The following is a 9,223-nucleotide window of genomic DNA, read 5'->3' on the forward strand; positions in this document are numbered from 1 at the left end:
ATATTAGAATATTTGTTACTACCTGGGAGCACAGCCATGGGTTTTTCCCCATGCTACTGCATAACAATTGGACTTTTATTGCCACAATTTGAAATACCTGCCACGGTTTTGGTTGTTGCTGCTTACGTCATTTCCTAGTACAAGCCAGTCTCAGACTCATGATCCTCCTGCCTAAGTCTCCCAGGTTCTGGTACCAAGGCATGTGTCATAGTGCCTGGCTCTACAATGCAACTGTGAATATTTAAATGACAACTGCAGTCTTAAGAAAAAAATAAAAAAATACTGCTTTATATCAGGAAATACATAAAAAGCTTCGAAAACTACATACTGCAAAAGCCAAAAGGAGTTTTTAGCTTCCAAGGTATTGTAAGTAGTAAGTACTAATTAAAATAATGTTAAAGTATATCTTTATACTATTTTACTTCATTTTTTGGTCATTATCAATTATGTAATTTATTTGACAGAAAATAAGATAATATATAAATAAATAATTATTTTTTTTGTTTTTGACTATGTTTTTACCATGCATATTCATTGGCTTTTTTATAAACAGAAACACAACAATTTCTAAGTACAATGGTATATTAATAGTGTGTTTCATTCAGTTAAAGTGAAGTATGATCAGAATATACTGTTCTAGTAATAGTCTATATAGTTTCGAGAACACATAGTATTTTCAGCACCTTTGAAGATAAATTGGAAGAAGATCTGCAAATTTACCTCTGTACAATGAATCTCATAGAAAGGAAACAAAGAGCTTTCCAATGAAATGAATTAAATACAATGGGAATTAATCTCAGTAAAGATGTACAATCAATCACATACCAGAAAGTCAGGTTTTTTTTTTTGCATGAAAATTCATCAGTCACCATGTATGATGGTGTAAAATGCAAATAATGATCAACATGCCAGCAGTAGCAGAAGAATTCAACAGCTCAGAATCTCTCCTTGAAGTACTGTTGTGTTTAAACATTTGGGCATTTAAAATTTTTTCTCTTTTTATAAATTTTAATTAAAATATAATTACATCATTCTCACTCCCTTCCTTTCTTCCAGTCACTTCCACGTCCCCTCTCTCGAATTCTTCTCATGTGCCTCAATCTCAAACTTAAAACTAATTCCACAGTTATTATCGCTGTACACAGACACACACATGCATGTGCGTGCGCACACACACACACACACACACACACACACACACACACAGAGAGACACATACACACATCATATTGTATATGATTTCAGGTAAATATAAGATACTAAGATTTCTTGAAATGTTATCAAACAGCTTTAATGTGAATTTCCCCTTCATTTCTTCTCTTTTAAATTTAGCAAATGACAGTTGTTACCATAATACATGTAAGAATACTACAATTCACAGATTTTGTTTCTTTCCCAAATTAAGGGAATTTGGGTATGTAGGTTACCAAAATTTACACCATAATTTCTGCACTACTGAGTTGTATTTACTACAGGTTGTGTGTGTCTGTTTCAGTTAATTTTAAAATCCTGAGTTAATGTAAATGAAAATTAAAAATGGAAATATCTGAATGTGGGTGGAACTAATCTACCAAAATTATTCTCATTCAAATCAGTCCTTCATCAAGACACTGATTTCTTAGTGTGGAAGATACACCCCAATGTTTATAGTTGGTAAGAACAATTATTAGTTAACTTGGTAGCTCTTTTATTGTAAGGTGAAAATTTATAAAAATGTAAGTCTCGATATGAACAAACTATGCATACTCCTTCTCTAAAAGGGTATGAAAATACTTCAGAAAAATACTGATACAAGAATCATAAGTTGATGTCCAATTAATGAAATAACTCCACAGCATCATGCCAATTACTGTTATTTGAGATCCTACATATTTCTTTCTACTTCTCTGTTCCAATTTTCCAAAAATAAACATAATTTAAAGAACACAGTATTAGTAGAAAAACGCCTTCACTTCCCTCTCTTCAGTCTCTCCCAGAACTCAGCATTCTGAAAGGAACATGTTGTCTGTGGTTGTCCTCTCCCTTTATCTTTTGATATCTCTCACCCACAGAAATGAGAGGTCATCTCATCAATGTAGGTCTAACAGCTGTCACTCTTTTTTGAGGGTGGAGGAATGGTTATTAAGTTGGTGTTCAGCACATTACAATAATACTAAGCTAGTTTCTGCCATGGGCATCAGAAAGGCAGCTTCATCGATATCTTTCAATTCTTACAGAAATTGACCTATTATAATACATTTGTGAAAGAACAAACTCCCATTACATAGACAGCAGTGCCTTCTGCATCACACATGAGTGCTCTTAAAGAAAAATTTTGTGTTTTCTTTTACTTTTGAGGATATAATTTTCTTATAGCATTTCTCTTCTCCATTTCCTAGTTCTAAACTCTCCATATACTCATCCCTGCTCTCCTTAAATTCCATGGCCTTCTTTTTCTCACTAATTCTTATTACATTCATGTATGTTTATGTATATACATTTAAATTCCTAAGTATATAAAACCACCTCCTTGGTATGTATACTAGCACTTGTATGTATGTTCTAAGGGCTGACTATTTGATGTTGTAGAGCCTATTGGTACACTCTTTCCTGAGAAGATGACCTCTCCTTCTCTTGATTCTTCAGTTACATGTATTTCTTTGTGTAGGACTGAAGTCTCCTAGACTTTTCCCCATCCAGTTTGGAACTCTCTTTGGAGCTGAACAAGGATAACATCAAAGAAATATGAAGGTAAATTTTTTAAAATGCTGGGTTAAAGGGATATTATTTAAAGGTAATTAAATTTTTCTTTTTTCATATTTTTACTGGTTATTTTATCTATTTATGTTTCAAATGTTATCCCCCTTGCCATTTTCCCCTCCACAAACCCCCTATACCATCTCTCTTTCTCCTGCCTCTAGGAGGGTGCTTTCCCATTCACTCATCCATTCCCACCTCAGCACCCTTGCATTTTCCTACGCTGGGTTATTGAGCCTCCACAAGACCAAGTGATGCCAGATAAGGCAATCCTCTGCTGTATCTTCAGCTGGAGACATGGGTAATCCCATGTGTACTCTGTGGTTGGTTGGTTTAGTGCCTCGGAGCTCTGGGAGTTCTGGTTGGTTGATGTTGTTGTTCTTCCTATGAGGTTGCAAACCCCTTCAGCTCCTTCAGTCCTTGCCCTAACTCCTCCATTGGAGTCTTTTTGCTCAGTTCAGTGTTTGGCTGCATGCATCCACATATGTATTGGTCAGGCTCATAGAGACAGGGGTTAGAGGATGGGATAGGAGATTTGTGGAGGGGAAACTGGGGAGGGGATAACATTTGAAAATGTTAATAAATAAAATAACCAACAAAAATATGAAAAATAGAGAAAAATTTAATCACCAGACTCCTTTCAGCAAGAGCTTCCTGGCTTCAGCAATAGTGTCTGGGTTTGGTGTCTGCAGATGGAATGGATACCTAGGTGGGGCAGTCTCTGGATGGCCTTTCTTTCAGTCTTTGGGCCACAATTTGTCCCTGCATTTCGGTTTGACAGGTTTGACAGGAAGAATTCTGAATTAACATTTTTGAAGTGGGTGGGCCATGCCTATCCATTGGATATGGTCTCTAGAGTTTCTATCTTACCATTGTTGGGTATTTTGGCTAACGCTTTCTCTTTTGGATACTGGAAACCTCTTGGATCCCTGGCATCGGGTACTTTTTAGTGGCTACCCTCAGAGCCCCTAGCCCACTTCAATATGCCTCCTTTCAAATTCCTGACTGTCTGAACTTCTCCCTCATCTCCTTTAGTACCTGAACTAGCCCCCCTTTTCTCGCCCTCTCCCTTCCCTCCCAGATCCCTCTCTACCTCTACTTCCTGAGATTATTTTCTTCCCCCTTCTGAGTAGGACTGTAGCATCCACATTTTGGTGTGGTCTTTCTTCTTCTTGGGGTTCATATAGTCTCTGAGTTGTATCTTGGTATTTCAAACTTTTCTTTGGCTGATATCCACTTATCAGTGAGTACATACCATGTGTATTCTTTTCTGACTGTGTTACCTCACTTGGGATGATATTTTCAAGTTTCATCTATTTGTAAGAATTTCATGAATTCTTTGTTTTTAATACAGTACTAGTAATTTATTGTGTAAATGTATCACATTTTCTGTATCCATTCCTCTGTTCAGAGACATCTGGACTGTTTCCAGCTTCTGGCTATTATAAATAAGGCTGCTATGAAAGTAATGGAGCATGTGTCCTTGTTATATGTTGTAGCATCTTTTGGGTATATGCCCAGGAGTGGTATGGCTAGGTCCTCAGGTAGAACTATTTACAGTTTTCTGAGGAACCACCAGACTGATTTCCAGAGTTGTTTTACCAGCTTGGAATCCCACCAGCAATGGAGAAGTATTCCTCTTTCTCCGCATCCTCACCAGCATCTGCTGTCACCTGAGTCTATGATCTTAGGTATTCTGACATGTGTGAGGTGGAATCTCAAGGTCACCTTGATTTGCATTTCCCTGATGACTAAGGATGTTTTTCTTAAGATAACATTTTCTTTTTTATTTCATGCTTAGGGGAATACTTGCAAATTTGTATATAATTTATACTTTGTATCTATATGAAAAAACTCAAACACAAATCATATAACTGTGCTATATGATTGATCGCCAGAATCATGTAAGTTGCTTTAGTTACAGAAATCTATGGCCTTATCTAAAAAAGTAGAAAGTTAGTATCAAGCCCCTTCTGTCAGAGGTTGCTTAAAGTTTCAAATAAAATGATAACTCTAAAAGAACTTTGAGAAATTCAAACTATTTAATACATGTAAGCAAAAAGAGGCATAATGAAGAATTTAATAAGTAATGGGAATTGACTCAAACATAGACAATTAGACAACAGACAAAGCATGTGTCAGTTTACAAAATTAGTAATCGTCTTTCAAGGTATGTTTGAAAAAAAAAAAACCTCATCTGGTTTAGTTTTATCTCATATCTGATGAGTAATTTTAATATTGATACCATATCTAAAAGCCAGACTTTCCTTATAGAATAATTTGACTTCAAATTTCACAAACAAAAGTGATTCCTGATATATTTTATATATGTTAGGCATAATATAACAGCCATATGACTTGAAATTATAAGCTCTTAAGTAAAATTTAGAATGAGCTGTAAAACAGACAAATTTGTAAAGATTGCATTTGTATAAAATAGGAGAGATAAAATCAAATTCTACTTTTGTCTCCTTGTGTGACAACGCAGATTCTACAAACTTACTAGATTAGGTCAAGAAATTTTTTCTATGACGAACAATTTGAGAAGGAAAGCTAAGTATATTTCATGTATATGTTAGATGGAACTGCCTTGTTTCAAGGTACTGCTTCTGAGGTCTATGGAGCATTCCTGCTATATCCACTATTAACAAGGCCTGACATCACCTTAGGAACACAATGGAAATGCTAGAGCCAGAAAATCATGACATGCAAGCCCGTGTAGTAATGAAGAGAGTAGCACTTCACTAGAGTCTCCTAATGCCTCTGATTTTTGTAAATTATTGTCATATTTTTAATAAATAAAATAAACCTCTTCCTAAAGAAGCATCAGAAAAAAACTGTATAGTTCATGTTTAATTTTAACAAGAACATGTATCCCTGTACTTCCCAGCTGTGAAAAGGACAATTTGGGGAGTGTAGCACTGTGCATCTCTACTCTACCAACTGTTAGCTTTGTCTTCCAACATGGATTTTTAAAATGTTGGAGCTCAAAGCAGATGATGACATAAAAAGAGAGAATAAGTAGGTTAATAAGGGATTCTATAAAGTTTTTTAAAGATTATCTATTAGTATAAGTGATCCTTCAATAAATGCACTTGCTCAAGTATAACTTGGTGATGGGTAAAGAGAAACAAGATTGTAGAACGATGAATTATGGAGAGATACTTACAAAAAGAAAAACCATGATTACATCCTTCTATGAGCAAAGTCTGAAGGGAAAATAAAGGGGTCATTGTTGTTGCTGCTGTTATTGTTTTGGAATCTGTTTATTCAAAGCAAAGAAACAACTATGACTGATAAAGCCTGGCTGAAGACTTAAGAGAAACTGAAATGACCTAGAGCCAAGCAATGACTTTCTGGTCAGAAAAAAACAACTTTTTATCATCAAAGGAAAAACAGAAAATGTCCCTAAGTTCACATGAAGATCAATATTTGAACATCAAATCTAGAAAGTAAGTTACCAGATCTATAGCAGTTTTAATTTTATACTGTAAAGTTGAAGAGGTCATCTCTGAAGAATGGGAACATAAAGATACTGAAGAGATTTCAAAGGAAACCACCCCAAAAGGAAAGCAAGTGACCCATGATAGAATTGACAAGCAGAGTAGATATGGAAGCTGACGCAGAGAACCCCAGAGTCTAATCACCCTGGTCTCGTTCTTCAGCTGCACACACGAGCATGCATGACAGAAGACCAAAAGTGATTATGGGAGTGCTTGCAAAAACATGATGAGGAACAAGTACTTGCAAATACTGAAAAATCTTGGTGAAGAAAGAAAAGAAATAAGCAAAGAGCTATTTTGGACAGTATCATATGATAATAATGATGATACCTGATTAACACAAATAGCTAATAATTGCTTAATTATTATTATGTGTCAGGAAGTACTCAGAAGGGTACTTATATCAAATACACGAAATTGCTGCTGTTCTTAACTCCTTTTAATCAGTCAGGTAGGACACAAAAAATTAGCTAAATAGTTCCCAAACCATTCAATTAGCAAATGGAATTTTTAAAAACGACCACTAAGCTGATATAAGATGATCTTTCAGAATACAATAAATTGAGAGTTAATGAGGAAGACGAGGGAAAAATGTGCTAATTGTCATATTAGAGTGTAAGATTTAAAAGGTTGAAAATTTGTTAGGATTCTCACTACCAGTACTTGTGTGGGTGAAGAAGAAAACATTTCTAATTAGAACCTGAGTCATAAGTATCACAAATGTGAAGATTCATACATAATTAATATAACTGTTGAAAATACTACTTATTTTTAAAAATATACCCTTTTTCATTTAAACCAGATGTTCCAGGGGCTTTTCCTTTATTTGTTTGTCAAACTGACCTTGACCTTACAAACAGTCCTCACCCCTCTAGTGACTCAGAACAAGGTTTGCAGTCAGTTTTGTTCATCTGAAGATTTTTCATGTAATAAAATGTATCAGGTGAAAGTTACATCTGAGCTGGGCGGTGGTGGATCATGCCTTTAATCTCAGCACTTGGGAGGCAGAGGCAGGCAGATTTCTGAGTTCGAGGCCAGCCTGGTCTACAGCGTGAGTTCCAGGACAGCCAGGGCTACACAAAGAAACCCTGTCTTGAAAAAACAGAAAAAAAAGAAAAAAAAGAAAAGAAAAGAAAAGAAAAGAAAAGAAAAGAAAAGAAAGAAAGTTACATCTGTCCTTATCATGAAGAATATATGATAAAGCAATAAATGTAACATTAGAAAAGTCATGAAATCCTGTGATACACAAAGAAAGTTAAACTATTTGAATAGTAAGTTCTTCTTGAACTAAATGAACTAGAGGACAAGATGAGTTACAGTTCTCCAAGTTTATTGAATGGTTATGGAGGGATGATATTAATTCTTTAGAGACTGGTAAACGAAACAATTACACAACAAGAAATGAAACAGAATAGCTGGACACCAAGGACGGGTAGAATTTAAGAACAATTGATTTTGATCTTTTAAACTATGTATCAAGCCCTGGATCTCACACATGCTGGATAAATTCTCTAAAAATAGTTACATCCCTAGCTCTTCATTCAAGTCTTACAACATAACCAAACTTGTACAACCACTGTAGACAATAACTTCATGGTTTCTCAGATATTAAAAATAGTTATACCTTAACCCAACCATACCACTCCTGCATATATATGCAAAAGATATTCTAGTATACCAAAAGAACATTTACTCAACTATGTTCATAGTAGTTTTATTCATAATAGCCAAAAGTTGGAAACAATCAATATGTCTCTCATCAAAGAATATTAGAGAAAATATGATATATTTGCACAAAGATGTCATGAAAATTTCAGGCAAATGGATGAACTATAAAATATCATCCTTAGTGAGGGAATCTAGACCCAGAAATACATGGTATGTACTTATTTTTAAGTAGATATTAGTCATAAAGTACAGGATAACAATGCTACAATACAAAGACACAAAGGTATTAAGTAACAAGAAAGACAGACCTAAGGAGGATGCCTGAATCTCACTCAGAAGGAAAAATAAAGTAGGCAGCTGAGGTGGATGGAAGCAGTGAACTGGGTGGTGGTGAAGGATAGAGAACTGGGAAAGAGAAATGGAGTTGGTAGGCATCTCTGGGACAAATTTGAAATCTAGGACTAGGGAAACTCCCAGGAATTTATGAGGGTTATCCTATGCTAAGACACCTAGCAATAGGGCATATGGAACCTGAAATGACCACCTCCTGTAACCAGGCAAGACTTGCAATGAAGAAGAGTTGGGCACAAACTCCCCCACAAAACTTGTGACTCAAAATGTATCCTGCCTACAAAATGTGCAGGGAAAAAGTTGGGACAGAACTTTAGGGAACGGCCAGCCAATGATTGGCCCAACTTGAGAACCATGCCATGAGAGGGAGGCCACTCCTGACATACTGATGATATTCTATTATACTTGAAGACAGGAGTATAGCATAACTGTCCTAGGAAAGTCTTAATCCAGAAGCTGATGGAAACAAATATAAAGGTGCACAACCAAACATTAGACAGTCTAGAGGAAGGAAGGGGAAGGAAGGACTAGAGAAGCCAGAGGAGTCAAAGACATTATAAGGAAACCTACAGAGTCCACTAACCTGGGCCCATGGGGGCTCAGAAAGACTGAAGGATCAATGAGAGAGCATGTATGAGATGGAAATAGGCCCCCTACACATATCTAACAGATGTATAGCTTTATTTTCATGTGAGATCCTTAACAACTAGAGCAGGGACTGTCAAAGACTCTGTTGCATGCCTTTGAATCCCTTTACCCTAACTGGGCTCTGTTGTCTAGGCTCAATTTGAGAAGATTACCTACTCCTACTGCAACTTAATATGCCAAGGTAGGTGGATATCCATGGAAGGAAAAGAAAAGAAGAGAGGAATGGGGTAGTTGAGGAGAGAGGGAAGGACCTGGAGAAGAAGAAGAAAGAGAAGCTTCAATTAGGAGGTAAAGTAAATAAATAAAAATTTTAAATA

This window comes from Grammomys surdaster, unplaced genomic scaffold (genome assembly GCF_004785775.1).
Source record: "Grammomys surdaster isolate TR1022 unplaced genomic scaffold, NIH_TR_1.0 261, whole genome shotgun sequence".
In the NCBI taxonomy this organism is placed as follows: domain Eukaryota; kingdom Metazoa; phylum Chordata; class Mammalia; order Rodentia; family Muridae; genus Grammomys; species Grammomys surdaster.